Here is a 16,345-nt window from a genome sequence, read left to right as displayed (position 1 = left end):
AATAAAGAGGACGAGCTTGAAGCTCAGTTAGAAACTGGCAAGTATGATGTTGTGGGAATTACTGAGACATGGCTGCAAGAGGGCCAGGGCTGGGAACTGAATATTCAAGGGTATACCTCCTATCGAAAGGACAGACAGGTGGGCAGAGGGGGTGGTGTTGGCCTGTTGGTGAGGATTTAAATTCAGTCCCTTCCAAGGGGTGACATTTAAAAGAATTTAAAAAAAAAAAAAAAAAAAAAGGGGTGACATTGAAACAGGAGATGTGGCGTCAGTATGGATAGAACTAAGGAATTGTAAGGGTAAAAAGACCGTAATGGGACTAATCTACAGGCCCCCAAACAGTAGCCTGGACATAGGGCGCAAGTTGAATCAGGAGTTAAAATTGGCATGTAGCAAAAGTAATGCTGTGGTTGTTATGGGAGATTTCAACATGCAGGTAGACTGGGAAAATCAGGTTGGTACTGGACCCCAAGAAAGGGACTTTGTATAGTGCCTTTGTGATGGATTCTTTGAACAGCTTGTATTGGAGCCGACCAGGGAGAAAGCAATTCTGGATTTAGTGTTATGTAATGAACCGGATTTGATAAAGGACCTCGAGGTTAATAAGCCATTAGGAGGCAGTGACCATAACATGGTCAGGTTTAATCCACAATTGGAGAGGGAGAAGAGTAGATCGGAGGTATCAGTGTTGCAGTTGAATAAAGGGGAGGGAGAAAACGGGGAATTATAGACCAGTTAGCCTGACATCGGTGGTGGGGAAGATGCTGGAGTCAATTATAAAAGATGAGATAACCGCACATTTGGATAGAAGTAACAGGATCGGTCCGAGTCAGCATGGATTTACGAAGGGGAATTCATGCTTGACTAATCTTCTGGAATTTTTTGAAGATGTAACTAGGAAAATGGACAAGGGAGAGCCAGTGGATGTAGTGTACCTGGACTTTCGGAAAGCATTTGATAAGGTCCCACATAGGAGATTAGTGGGCGAAATTATGGCACATGGTATTGAGGGTAGAGTGCTGATATGGATAGAGAAGTGGTTGGCAGACAGGAAACAAAGAGTAGGGATTAATGGGTCCCTTTCAGAATGGCAGGCAGTGACTAGTGGGGTACCGCAAGGCCCGGTGCTGGGACCGCAGCTATTTACAATATACATCAATGATTTGGATGAAGGGATTCAAAGTAACATTAGCAAATTTGCAGATGACACAAAGCTGGGTGGCAGTGTGAACTGTGACGCTGTAAGCCCCCCATGCGAAATTTTATTTAACTCTGAAATTGAAGATAGACAAAAGCCGGAGTAGCTCAGCAGGACAGGCAGCGCAGCGACTCTGGAGAGAAGACCCTTCTTCAGACTGAACTGAACTCTCGTCGGTGAGAGTACTTGTGATTGTCTGAAGAAGGGACTCGACCAGAGACGCAACCCTCTCCCCAGAGTCCCTGCCTGTCCCGCTGAGCCACCACAGACAGGGAGTTGAAGGTAAACACAGGGGGGTCCACCTTCAACTTCAGAGCCAAACAAAAAACACAGAGTGCTGGAGGAACTCAGCGGGCAAGGCAGCACCTGCGGAGGGAACATATCACTTATCAGGAGCCGCCACGGGTCAGGACTCTCCCTCACCCCCCCCCCCCCAACAGAAAGGAACCGCAGATGCAGCCGTCACCGCAAAACTTCGAAGAAGGAACTGCAGATGCTGGAAAATCGAAGATAGACAAAAATGCTGGAGAAACACAGCGGGTGAGGCAGCATCTATGGAGCAAAGGAAATAGCCAACGTTTTGGGCCAGGTCTGAAGAAGGGTTTTGACCCGAAACGTTGCCTATTTCCTTCGCTCCATAGATGCTGCCTCACCCGCTGAGTTTCTCCAGCATTTTTGTCTATCGCAAACCGGGAATGCCGAGGCAACAGGGTGAGAGAGAGCGAGGGAGTGAGAGAGCTAGAGAGAGACGAGATGGGAAGCGGGAGAGAGAGAGCGCGAGAGACAGAGAGGGAGGGAGAGAGCGAAAGAGAGAGAGACTGAACGTGGGTCGGCAGGTAAATTGAATGACTCACCTGCTGCACACCAAGCTCACCAAGAAGAAACCCTCAATCATCATGGTGAGTTTTAAGAAATTCTCAATGTGTCATCAATGCATCGATCCACATTCCTCAGTAAATGTAATTGTGTTTTGATCAAGTATTAATGACGCCGCGTGAATTGTATTCAAAGGAACGCAGCCTCATTAATACTTGTTCAAAACACAATTACATTTACTGAGGAATGTGGATCGATGCATTGATGACACATTGTATAACTACTTGTTAACTACAGGTTGTTAACAAGTGCTAACAGTAGTAGTTAACAAATCGTTTGTGTCTGATGGCCGTGCAGTGGTTGTTATCCATGCTCGTTTTGTAAAAAAATTCATATGGCGAATGTTTTTTTAAAAATCTTTATTTAACAAAGCAAATTTGTATTTTCGTATGAAATATGGAAAATTAACGCGGCAATGGAAATGAAGTGAAAATGCAATGAGCTGTTTGGCTTGAGCCTGCCCTGTACTTGAAAGTGCAATTCTCCCTTTGGCGCGGGGCCCAATTGGGATAAATCAGTCCAATCGACTTAAGGGACTGGTTTCTCGGCTAATAAGGGCCTTCTGGGGCAAAATTAGTGGTTTCAGGCAGGCCAAATAACTCAATTCTTCATTTCCAATTGCATTGCACTTTCAAGTACAGGGCAGGCTCAAGCCAAACAGCTCATTGCATTTTCACTTCATTTCCATTGCCATTGCAGTTTCAAGCACAGGGCAGGCCAAACAACTAATTTCATTTTCATTAAGGGCTAACAAATCATTTATTCAAGTACATTGCATACTCACAGTGTTCTGTAGTTTCCCAGCTCAGACAGAGAGTCGTGACTTCTCCCATGCCATCTTGCAGACATACTGAGTCACGCCCACACTTCCGGATTTTGTAGTCCCTCCCCTCTCCCACCTGAAGGGGCGTGGCCTTCATGGCGGTGATTGACAGGAGAGAGAATCTCAAGATATTTTAAACACTAATAAGTCTTTTATTTTTCATCGATGGGAAAAATCCTCGGAGCCTGCGCAGCGGAGGACTCTGAGTAAGATGGCCAAAAAAATCACAGCCATATCAGGGCTCGAATTTAGCGGTTGCCCGGTTGCCAATGGCAACCCACAGCCCCGCCATGCAACCTAAAAGCCATACCATTTTGCCTAGCTTGGCAAGCACCCGGGACACCTGTCGCCTAATTCTTAGCGGGCCCTCTCTCTATATTTCTCTCTCTCTCTGTCACTCTCTGCCCGCTATCCGTGTCCATGTCTCGGGTCTCTGCCCGCTCCTCGTCCGCCGGCACGGCCGGCCGTCTTACACATGTGCACAACCACGGCCAGCATCAAAGATCCTATAGCGAGGATCTTTGGCCAACACATCATCGACTGTGGTTGTGCACATGTGCCGCCCTGCACATTTGCCAATGCCATTGCAACTGGTCGGCGTTGGCCACTTTCTCCCTCCCTTTGCATGGTGGGAGATCTGGCTGCCATTGCTGCCCACTCGCTGAAAACCAACGTAAAATCCCTCGCTGGAGCTGGAGTAACTCCCTGGAGTAACTCTTGCTTCTTGGTTTCCTGGTCCTCCAAAAATATTCGAAATGGAATCTAAACAGAATTTAAACACCACCAAACTCTGAAAAATAACAACCTATTGCATTTTATCTGTTTATTTATTGTGCATATATATATGGTCTATGGACACAGTGAACTTTTATCTCCTGTTCTGTATTAAGTTTACATATTCTGTTGTGCTGCAGCAAGCAAGAATTTCATTGTCCTATCTGGGACACATGACAATAAAACTCTCTTGACTCTTGACTTGGACTTAAACAAAAAAGGGTTCTTGGGGAAAAAAAGAGCTACCTTAAATTTAATTGCTTCTGGTTGGGTACCTATAGTAGGGTGAAGACTATTCCATGCTTTAATTGTGCGGCGGAACTCCATGGAGCAGCCAGCATCTCTGGATAGAAGAAATTGGGTGACGTTTCAGGTAGAGACCCTTCTTTAGATTTCCTCTGGTTTTAGTGTTTTAGTTTAATTTAAACATACAGTGTGGAAACAGGCCCTTCGGCCCACTGAGTCCATGCCGACCACCGATCACCCGTACACTAGTTCTATCCCACACATTAGCAACGTAAGTCATGAGTCAAGAGTGTTTTATTCTCTCATGTCCCAATGAAATCCTTACTTGCAGCAGCACAACAGAACATGTAAACATAGTACACTCTGTAAACAATGTTATAAACGAGAAAACAAAACAGTGTATCTTTATATATGAATATATAACTATACACACACACACAATTTCCCTCCTGGGATTAATAAAGTTCTATCGTATAGTATCGTGTGTGTAGGAAGGAACTGCAGATGCTGGTTTAAAATGAAGATAGATACAAAAAGCTGGAGTAACTCAACAGGTCAGACATAATCTCAGGACAAAAGGAAAATATTACGTTTTGGGTTGGGTCTGAAAAAGGTTCCTGCACACCTTTGGAATGTGGAAGGAAACAAGAGCACCCGTAGAAAACCCATGTGATCAAAGGGAAAAGGAGCAAACTCCATACAGACAGCACCCATATTGCGGATCAATTCCGGGTCTCTGGCACTTTTAGGCACCAACTTTATGGCCAATGTACTGTCCTATAGTCTTGAACTGAATTAAAACATAGAGTAGCTGTAAAGGGGGACATAGCATCACTTGGAGATTTAAGACTGAAAATAGATAGTTTCTTTTTTTTTAGTAACCAAAGTCATCAACGTATAATTTTTTGTGTGTTGGAAAATAAAATATAGTGGCACAGCTGGTGGACTTGCTGCCTCACACGCCAGGGATCTGTGTTCGATCCTGTCCTCGGGCACTGTCTGTGTTGAATTTGCACATTCTCCCTGCAAGCGTGTGGGTTTCCTCCCACATCCCACATCCCATTGGCTTTGTAGGTTAACGTGTCTCTGTAAAATTGCTCCTAATGTGTAGGGAGTGGGTGAGGAAAGTGGGATAACAGAACTTGTGTGAATGGGAAGACAAAAATGCTGGTGAAACTCAGCAGGTGAGGGAGCATCTATGGGGCAAAGGAAATAGGCGACGTTTTGGCTCGAGACCCTTCTTCAAACTGATGTGAGGGTGCAGGGGGTGGGAAGAAGAAAGGAAGAGACGGAGACAGTGGGCTGAGAGAGAGCTGGGAAGCGGAGGAGAAAGCAGGGACTACCTGAAATTGGAGGTCAATTTTCTTACCGCTGGGATGTAAACTGCACGCTAAATATGAGGTGCTGCTCCTCCAATTTATGGTGGTGCTCACTCTGGCCATGGAGGAGGCCCAGGACAGAAAGGTCTGATTCGGAATGGGAGGGGGAGTTGAAGTGCTGAGCCACCGGGAGATCAGCTTGGTTATTGCGAACCGAGCGGGGGTATTGGGCAAAGTGATCGCCAAACCTATGCTTGGTCTCACCGATCTAGAGCAGCGGATGCAATAGATGAGGTTGGAGGTGCACGTGAACCTCTGCCGCACCTGGGATGGTGGCTTGGGTCCTTGAATGGAGTGAAGGGGGGAGGTAAAGCAACAACTGTAGCACTTCCTGTGGTTGCAAGGGAAAGTGCCAGGAGAGGGGGTGGTTTGGGTGGGAAGGGACGAATTGACCAGGGAGTTACGGAAGGAGCGGTCTCTGCAGAAAGCCGACAAGGGAGGAGATGGAAAGATGTGGCCAGTGGTGGGATCCCGTTGGTAGACAAATCTGGAGAAAATCAGCGGGTGAGGCAGCATCTATGGAGCGAAGGAATAGGCAACGTTTTGGGTCGAGACCCTTCTTCAGACTGATGTCGGGGGGGGGGGTAGTGGGGGGGGTCTGGAAAAAGAAAGGAAGAGGTGGAGACAGTAGGCTGTGGGAGAGCTGGGAATGGGAGGAAGCAAGGCCTACCTGAAATTGGAGAAGCCAATGTTCATACCCAAGCAAAATATGAGGTGCTGTTCGTGCAATTTGCAGTGGGCCGCACTCTGGCCATGGAGGACGCCCAGGACAGAAAGGTTGGATTCGGAATGGGAAGGGGAGTTGAAGTGCTGAGCCACCGGGAGATCAGGTTGGTTATTGCAAACTGAGTGTAGGTGCTGTGCAAAGCGATCGCCAAGCCTGCACTTGGTCTCACTGAGGTTGATCATACACTGAATAATCCAACCAGAATTTTGTTTGGAAGTGGAAAGAAATAATAGAAATTGCATTCATTGCAACGTGTAAAAGGAGATGAGATACTGTATTGTCATTTTGCTGCATGTCATTGTGGTATATATCATGTCTTGATTGGTGAATATGTTTAGTTTGTGACTTTATTTGAAGCAGAAATAATACTTCAATGCTTCATTGACCATAATTCTGACTGGTAACTACGCACTTAGTCCGAGCACATTATCGCACGTGTCATGCAAGCCGTCTTAAATGACCACCTAAACTGTCATTTCGCAACCTAAAAAGCTGCTGAGGTTGCCCGGCTGGCAACAGGAAAAAAAGGGGATGAGGGGGGAGTGGGGGAATGTGGTCCATTAAGGTCCACTCCGATCCCGGCCACAGGCAAATGAGCCACAGCTGGATCTGATTAATGATTATTGCACCAACGGTTATTGGACTAATTATTGGTCCAGAGGAGGTTTACAAGAATGATCCCAGGAATTAGTAGGTTAACCTATGATGAGCATTTGACAGAACTGGGCCTCTACTTGCTGGTGTTCAGAAGAACGAGGGGGGGAATCCTTGTTGAAGCGTACAGAATAGTGAAAGGCTTAGATAGAGTGAATGTGGAGAGGACAACACTGACTTTATTTCCATTATGATTATTCCTAATCCTCCTCCCTGTACAACCCTTCCCTAATGGTCCTGCCCCACATAGGGGATTTTTTTGGTGACTACCGGTGATTGTCATAATCGTAGCAGGTCGCCGAAAAAACGGCGACTGGACTAATGGGCCTGTCCCACCTAGGCGATTTTTTAGGCAACTGCCGGCGAATATGACATTGAAATTCACCGAAGTCAGCACCGGCACCGACTTATGTCATCTGTTGACAACCGACGACATCGTGATGACACCCTACGACATCCTGGCAACTGCCTACATTAACTTAGTGACACCCTACGATAGCACCTACGTCAAGCTACGTTCATTTGGCATCAAACCCAAGGTCGCCACTGTCGCCGAAAAAATGTTGGCGACCAGAAAGATGCTACGTCTCTTTGGGCGACTGAAGAGATTACTCATGACCATACAGGCGACACCCTGGTGCCCACCAGCGACCATGTGGCGACTGCATAGTCTCCTGTAGTCGCCTAAAAAGTCACCTAAGTGGGACAGGCCCTCAATTCCTGTCAACCTCCTTGTCAATCTAAATCTCCTTCAACCTGTTCAGTGCCACCCCCAAGTATACTCAGGTCATGGCTGATAGTGGGAAAAAAAACTTGGAAGTGAACAGGTTAACCATTACCCGTCTCACCTTATAGCTATGCCCCTAGTGTTTTTTCCCCATCCTGTGTAAAAGGTTCTGACTGTCTACCCTATCTATGCCTCTCCTAATTTTACATATTTCTATCAGGTCTCCCTGCAACCTCCAGTGTTCCAGAGAAAACAATCCAAGTCTGTCCATCCTCCCCCTGTAGTTAATACCCCTAATCCAGGCAATGTTTTGGTTCGCCTCCCCTGCTGCCTTTCCAAGGCCTTCACATCCTTCCTGTAATGGGGGACTAAAACTGCACTCAATATTTCAAATGTATCCTAATCACAGTCCTTCAAAACTGCATCATGATATCCTGACTCTTATTCTCAACTAGACTAAGTGGGACCCGTTGGGTCCCAGCTTTACACGGGAGGGCTGGTGCCCCACAATATTCCACCTCTCTACAAATTCCAGTATTGCTGGCCAGTAGGGGGGCTTTCTGGAGCACTAGCATGGGTGTTGTGGGCTGAAGGGACTGGTTTCCGGAGGGCTAGTGTGGACATTGTGGGCGCACACACACACACACACACACACACACACACACACACACACACACACACACTCACACACACTCACACACACTCACAAACACACACACACACACACACACACACACACACACACTCACACACACTCACAAACACACACACACACAAACACTAACACACACACACACACACACTCACACACTCACACGTTCATAAGGTTCATAAGGTTCATTTATTGTCACATACACCAATTGGTGTAGTGAAATTTCACTGGCCAGGTCAGTCATAATCAGCGCAACCTGTCCACCAAGTCACGAAATGAGCGGGACTTTTGAACCAAACATAGTCGGATCTAATAAAGCATTTATTCCTTCCAAACACAGTCGGACCTAATAAAGTATTGCAGTGTCAAGCACAGACAGGACAGCAGGCCAAACAATTCATGGCATTGTCATTAAGTGCTAACAAATCATTTATTGCAAGTACATTGCAGACTCACAGTTGATTCAGATTCAGATTCAGATTTAATTGTCATTGTCAGTGTACAATACAGAGACAACGAAATGCATTTAGCATCTCCCTGGAAGAGCGACATAGCAAATGATTTGAATAAATAATAATAAGTGTCCGGGGGGGGTGATTGGCAGTCACCGAGGTACGTTGTTGAGTAGAGTGACAGCCGCCGGGAAGAAGCTGTTCCTGGACCTGCTGGTTCGGCAACGGAGAGACCTGTAGCGCCTCCCGGATGGTAGGAGGGTAAACAGTCCATGGTTGGGGTGAGAGCAGTCCTTCGCGATGCTGAGTGCCCTCCGCAGACAACGCTTGCTTTGGAGAGACTCAATGGAGGGGAGCGAGGAACCGGTGATGCGTTGGGCAATTTTCACCACCCTCTGCAATGCCTTCCGGTCGGAGACAGAGCAGTTGCCATACCATACTGTGATGCAGTTGGTAAGGATGCTCTCGATGGTGCAGCGGTAGAAGTTCATCAGGATCTGAGGAGACAGATAGACCTTCTTCAGTCTCCTCAGGAAGAAGAGACGCTGGTGAGCCTTCTTGATCAGAGTTGAGGTATTGTGGGTCCAAGAGAGGTCATCGGAGATGTTGACTCCCAGGAACCTGAAGCTAGAAACACGTTCCACCTCCGTCCCGTTAATGTGGATGGGGGTGTGCGTGCCGCCCCTGGACTTCCTGAAGTCTACAATGAACTCCTTGGTCTTCTTGGAGTTAAGGGCCAGGTTGTTGTCAGCGCACCATGCTGCTAAGTGCTGGACCTCTTCCCTGTAGGCCGACTCATCGTTGTTGCTGATGAGGCCAATCACCGTTGTATCATCTGCATACTTGATGATGGTGTTAGTACCATGTACAGGTGTGCAGTCATAGGTGAAGAGGGAGTAGAGGAGGTGGCTCAGCACACAGCCCTGTGGAACGCCGGTTTTCAGGGTGAGGGTTGAAGAGGTGTGCTTGCCTAACCTAACAGACTGGGGTATGTTGGTTAGAAAGTCCAGTATCCAGTTGCAGAGGGAGGGGTCGATGCCCAGGTTACCGAGTTTGGTGATCAGTTTTGATGGTATAATGGTGTTGAATGCTGAGCTGTAATCGATGAACAGCATTCTTACGTAAGTGTCTCTGTTGTCGAGGTGGGAGAGGGCGGAGTGAAGTGCAGTTGAGATGGCATCCTCTGTACTCCTGTTCTTGCGGTAGGCAAACTGATAGGGATCCAGTGTGCGGGGTAGGCAGCTTTTGAGGTGTGCCAGGACCAGCCTCTCGAAGCACTTGGTGATGATGGGGGTAAGTGCAACTGGGCTTAGAATGACAGTTGTGGCCTCTCCCTCGTGATCTTGCAGAATGACTGAGTCACATCCAGGCACCCGGGGTTTTATAGTCCCTTGAGAATTAAGGGACAGAAGTTTAGGGGTAACATGAGGGGGAACTTCTTTACTCAGAGAGTGGTAGCTGTGTGGAATGAGCTTCCAGTGGAGGTGGTGGAGGCAGGTTCGATTTTATCATTTAAAAATAAATTGGATAGTTATATGGACGGGAAAGGAATGGAGGGTTATGGTCTGAGTGCAGGTAGATGGGACTAGGGGAGAATACGTGTTCGGCACGGATTAGAAGGGCCGAGATGGCCTGTTTCCGCGCAGTAATTGTTATATGGTTATACAAGACTAAGTGGGACACATTGGGTCCCATGTTCACACGGGAGGGCTGTTCCCCCTACGCAATATTCCACCTCTCCACCAATTCCAATATTGGTGGCCAGTGGGGGGGCTTTCTGGAGTGCTGGTATGGGTTCATGGGGTGGCAGCTCAGTCCCTCAAGCCTGATCTGCTGGCATCTCACTCACGGCTGGTGGGCTGGCAGTTGACTCATGACTATTCCTTGAAATTCCATTTCAAGCAGGGTGCAAGGCCACCAAATTCAAATCCATGTTCCTACCGTTTCAAGCAGGGTGCAAGGCCACCAAATTCAAGTGCAGTTTCTTACCACTATGAGCAGGGTGCAAGGCCACCGAATTCAAGTGCAGTTTCCTACCACTTCAAGCAGGGTGCAAGGCCACCGAATTCAAGTGCAGTTTCCAACCATTCAAGCAGGGTGCAAGGCCACCGAATTCAAGTGCAGTTTCATACCAGTTCAAGCTGGATCCAAGGCCACCAAATTCAAGTGCAGTTTCATACCACTTTCAGCAGGGTGCAAAGCCACCAAATTCAGTGCAGTTTCATACCACTTCAAGCAGGATGCAAGGCCGCCAAATTCAAGTGCAGTTTCATTCCACTTCAAGCAGGGTGCAAGGCCACCAAATTCAAATGCACCTTCATATCATTTCATGCAGGGTGAAACCACCATAAAACCACACAAAACACCAAACTCACAGTTCAGTAGACATTCAGTGTGTTCAGTTGATTCACAGCTCAGACAGTCATGACCTCTCCCTCCCCCATCATGCAGAGGCTGAGCCACACCCACACTTCCGGGTTATATAACCCCTCCCCCTCCCACCGGAAAAGGTGTGGCTTTCATGACGTGATTGACAGGAGAGATTCTCAACATTTTTAAAACACTAATAACACCTTTATTTTTCATTGATGGGAAGAATTCTCTGCACCTGCTCAGCGGAGGGGGGGGGGGGGGGGACTGAGTAAGATGGCCAAAAATCACACGCGTAAGTGGTAGCGTTTTATCTAAAATCAATATACAGTGCAAACAGGAAGTGCATTTGCAGTAGTGCCTTTTAACTTCAAGCCAAAGCTCCCAAGCCACCATTTGCAGTAAGTAGTGCCTTTCAACTTCAAGCCAAAGCACCCAAGCCACCATTTGCAGTAAGTAGTGCCTTTCAACTTCAAGCCAAAGTATTCAAGCCAAAGTACCCAAGCCACCATTTGCAGTAAGAAGTGCCTTTCAACGTTCAAGCCAAATCACCCAAGCCACCATATGCAGTAAGTAGTGCCTTTCAACCTCAAGCCAAAGCACCCAAGCCACCATTTGCAGTAAGTAGTGTCTTTCAACTTCAAGCCAAAGCACCCAAGCCACCATTTGCAGTAAGAAGTGCCTTTCAACGTTCAAGCCAAATCACCCAAGCCACCATATGCAGTAAGTAGTGCCTTTCAACTTCAAGCCAAAGCACCCAAGCCACCATCTGCAGTAAGTAGTGCCTTTTAACTTCATGCCACCATTTGCAGTAAATAGTGCCTTTCAATTTTAAGCCAATACACCCACGCCACCATTTGACGTAAGTAGTGCCTTTCAACTTCAAGCCAAAGCAGCCCAGCAACCATTTGCAGTAAGTAGTGCCTTTCAACTTCAAGCCAAAGCACCCAAGCCATCATTTGCAGTAAGTAGTGCCTTTCAACTTCAAGCCAAAGCACCCAAGCCACCATTTGCAGTAAGTAGTGCCTTTCAACTTCAAGCCAAAGAACCCAAGCCACCGTTTGCAGTATGAAGTGCCTTTCAACTTCAAGCCAAAGCACCCAAACAACCATTTGCAGGCAGTGCCTTTTTACTTCAAACAAACCATATTTTCATTTTCAAACCACATTAAGGGGACTCACTGTTGTGTAGATATTTGTTCAGTGTTATTCAGAGCTCAGAGAGACGTGACCCTTGGCTTCATCCATCTTGCAGAGACTGAGTGAGGCCCACCACTTCCTGGTTTTATGGTGCCTCCCCCTCCGTCCAGCAGGGGCAGCAGAGAGAATGGTGAAATTAAAAGAAAACATGAATATCTCTTTGATTTATCACCGATGGGAAAAACCCTCCACAGCCGTTAGGCGGAGGGGGGCTCTGAGCGAGGTGGCCAAAAATGACGGCCGTAGGTGGCGGCGTTCTATCGGAAATCGCAGCACAGTGGGCCAAAAGCGGTCAAGATCAGACTTTTAGTAATATACTAGACTAAGTGGGACCCGTTGGGTCCCAGCATCACACAGGAGGGCTGGTCATCCAACGCAATATTCCACCTCTCCACCAATTCTAATATTGGTGGCCAGGGGGGGGGGGGGGGGGCTTTCTGGAGTGCTAGTAAGGGTGTTGTGGGCTGAAGGGACTGGTTTCCAGAGGGCTAGTATGCAAATTGTGCGCCAAATGGATTCTTGGGCTGGCGTCTCAGTCAATCAAGCCTGTTGTGCTGGCAACTCACTCACTCACGGCTGGTGGGCTGGTAGTTGAATCACGGCTAATCCTTGAAATTCTATTTCAAGCAGGGTATAAGGCCACCAAATTCAAGTGCAGTTTCTTACAACTTCTAGCAGGGTGCAAGGCCACCAAATTCAAGTGCAGTTTCATACCATTTGCAGAAGGGTGCAAAGCCACTAAAGACAGCGAGTCGTGACCTCTCCCTCCTCCATCTTGCAGAGACTGAGCCACACCCACATTTCCGGGTTTTATAACCCCCCCCCCCCCCCCCACCGGAAAAGGTGTGGCTTTCATGGAGTGATTGACAGGAGAGAGATTCTCAACATTTAAAAAAAAACTAATAACACTTTTATTTTTCATTGATGGGAAGAATTCTCTGCACCTGCTCAGCGGAGGGGGACTGAGTAAGATGGCCGAAAATCACAGCCGTAAGTGGTAGCGTTTTATCTAAAATCAATATACAGTGCAAACAGGAAGTAAGTGCCTTTACAGTAGTGCCTTTTAACTTCAAGCCAATGCACCCACGCCACTATTTGCAGTAAGTAGTGGCTTTCAACTTCAAACCACACCCAAGCCACATCCAAGCCACCATTAGCAGTAAGAGATGCCTTTCAACTTCAAGCCAATGCACCCAAGCCACCATTTGCAGTAAGTAGTGCCTTTCAACTTCAAGCCACAATTTGCAGTAAGTAGTACCTTTCAACTTCATACCACCATTTGCAGTAAGTGGTGCCTTTCAACTTCAAGCCATTGCATCCAAGCCACCATTTGCAGTAAGTAGTGCCTTTCAACTTCAAGCCAAAGCAACCAAGCCACCATTTGCAGTAAGAGGTGCCTTTCAACTTCAAGCCAAAGCACCCAAGCCACCATCTGCAGGAAGTAGTGCCTTTCAACTTCAAGCCAAAGCAACCAAGCCACCATTTGCAGTAATAGTGCCTTTCAACTTCATGCCACCATTTGCAGTAAGTGGTGTCTTTCAACTTCAAGCCACACCTAAGCCATCATTTGCAGTAAGTAGTGCCTTTCAATTTCAAGCCACACCCAAGCCACACCCAAGCCATCATTTGCAGTAAGTGGTGTCTTTCAACTTCAAGCCACACCCAAGCCATCATTTGCAGTAAGTAGTGCCTTTCAACTTCAAAGCTCCCAAGCCACCATTTGCAGTAAGTGGTGTCTTTCAACTTCCAGTATTGCTGGCCAGTAGGGGGGGCTTTCTGGAGCACTAGCATGGGTGTTGTGGGCTGAAGGGACTGGTTTCCGGAGGGCTAGTGTGGACATTGTGGGTGCACGCACACACACACACACACACACACACACACACACACACACACACGTTCATAAGGTTCATAAGGTTCATTTATTGTCACATACACCAATTGGTGTAGTGAAATTTCACTGGCCAGGTCAGTCATACAATTTAAAAAATTAACAGACTGAAAAAATAAACACATTTTAACATAAACATCCATCACAGTGACTCCTACACATTCCTCACTGTGAGGGAAGGCGAAATAAAGTTCAAGTCCTTCCCTTTTTGTTTTTTTCTTGGTCGGGGGCCTCGAGCCCCTCGTTGATGGGACGGTCTTAACACCCGTAGCCGGCGGCGTACGGACCCTCCACGTTGAGGTGTTCAGCTCCTGCATCGGGGGGATGTCAGTTCCCCCGCGCCTTCCGCGACGTTGGAGCTTCCGACTAGCCTCTCCCGAGACTGTGAGCCAGTGATGGTAAGTCCGCAGGACACGGTGGGAGCGATCCCAGGCAAGGGATCCGCTCCGGTGGTAAGTCCGCGCCGCACGGTGGGGCTCACGACAGTCCGAGGTGGCTTTTCAACTCCATCGATGGTAGGCCGCAGAACCCGGAGAATGTGATCCGAAACTTAATCACATCTCCAGTAAGGTAATAACCTGAAAATAAAAGTTTCACCTGACCCCCCCCCCCGCCTCACCCCACATAAAACAAACAGAAGAACATTAAAACAAACTTTAAACAAACGCTAAAAATAACAAAAAGGATGAAAAAAACTAACAGACTGCCGGAAGAGCTGCCATATCCCTCCTCCGGCGCCCCCTAGACGACTCCGGCGCCCCCGCCAACTTTCTTGAAAACTCACACGGCTGAGCGCGGACTCTCCACTTTGGGGCTTCCGCAGTCAGCGGCACTTCTGCAATCAACGCGAAATCTGCACTCAGCAGAAATTACACAATCAGCGCAACCTGTCCACCAAGTCACGAAATGAGCGAGACTTTTGAACCAAACATAGTCGGTTCTAATAAAGCATTTATTCCTTCCAAACACAGTCGGACCTAACTTCAAGCCACACCCAAGCCATCATTTGCAGTAAGTGGTGTCTTTCAACCACAAGCCACACCCAAGCCACCATTTGCAGTAAGTAGTGCCTTTCAACTTCAAGCCAAAGCAACCAAGCCACCATTTGCAGTAAGTAGTGCCTTTCAACTTCAAGCCAATGCACCCACGCCCCCATTTGCAGTAAGTAATGCATTTTAACTTCAAGCCATTGCACCCAAGCCACCATCTGCAGGAAGTAGTGCCTTTCAACTTCAAGCCAAAGCAACCAAGCCACCATTTGCAATAATAGTGCCTTTCAACTTCATGTCACCATTTGCAGTAAGTGGTGTCTTTCAACTTCAAGCCACACCTAAGCCATCATTTGCAGTTAGTAGTGTCTTTCAATTTCAAGCCACACCCAAGCCATCATTTGCAGTAAGTGGTGTCTTTCAACTTCAAGCCACACCCAAGCCATCATTTGCAGTAAGTAGTGCCTTTCAACTTCAAGCCACACCCAAGCCTCACCCAAGCCATCATTTGCAGTAAGTGGTGTCTTTCAACTTCAAGCCACACCCAAGCCACCATTTGCAGTAAGTAGTGCCTTTCAACTTCAAGCCAAAGCAACCAAGCCACCATTTGCAATAAGTAGTGCCTTTCAACTTCATGCCACCATTTGCAGTAAGTAGTGCCTTTCAACTTCAAGCCACAATTTGCAGTTAGTGCCTTTCAACTTCAAGCCAATGCACCCACGCCCCCATTTGAAGTAAGTAATGCATTTTAATTTCAAACCATTACACTCAAGCCACCATCTGCAGTAAGTAGTGCCTTTCAACTTCAAGCCACATCCAAGCTTTAGAACCAATAGTCTTTTTTTTGCAAGCTTTAGAACCAATAGACACTTTTTGCTAGCTTTAGAACCAATAGACATTTTTTTTGCCAGCTTTAGAACATATAGACATATTTTTGCAAGCTTTAGAACCAATAGACATATTTTTGCAAGCTTTAGAACCAAGACATATTTTTGCAAGCTTAGAACCAATAGAGACATATTTTTGCAAGCTTTAGAACCAATAGACATATTTTTGCAAGCTTTAGAACCAAGAGACATATTTTTGCAAGCTTAGAACCAATAGACATATTTTTGCCAGCTTTAGAACCAATAGACATATTTTTGCAAGCTTTAGAACCAATAGACATATTTTTGCAAGCTTTAGAACCAATAGACATTTTTTTGCAAGCTTTAGAACCAATGGAGACATTTTTGCAAGCTTTAGAACCAATAGAGACACTCTGTGCAAGATTTAGAACCAATAGACATTTTTTTACAAGCTTTAGAACCAATAGACACTTTCTGCAAGCTTTAGAACCAATAGACATTTTTCTGCAAGCTTTAGAACCAATAGACATTTTTTGCAAGCTT

Source organism: Amblyraja radiata, chromosome 4 (genome assembly GCF_010909765.2).
Source record: "Amblyraja radiata isolate CabotCenter1 chromosome 4, sAmbRad1.1.pri, whole genome shotgun sequence".
Taxonomy (NCBI): Eukaryota; Metazoa; Chordata; class Chondrichthyes; order Rajiformes; family Rajidae; genus Amblyraja; species Amblyraja radiata.
Note: the sequence above shows the minus strand (reverse complement) of the source record.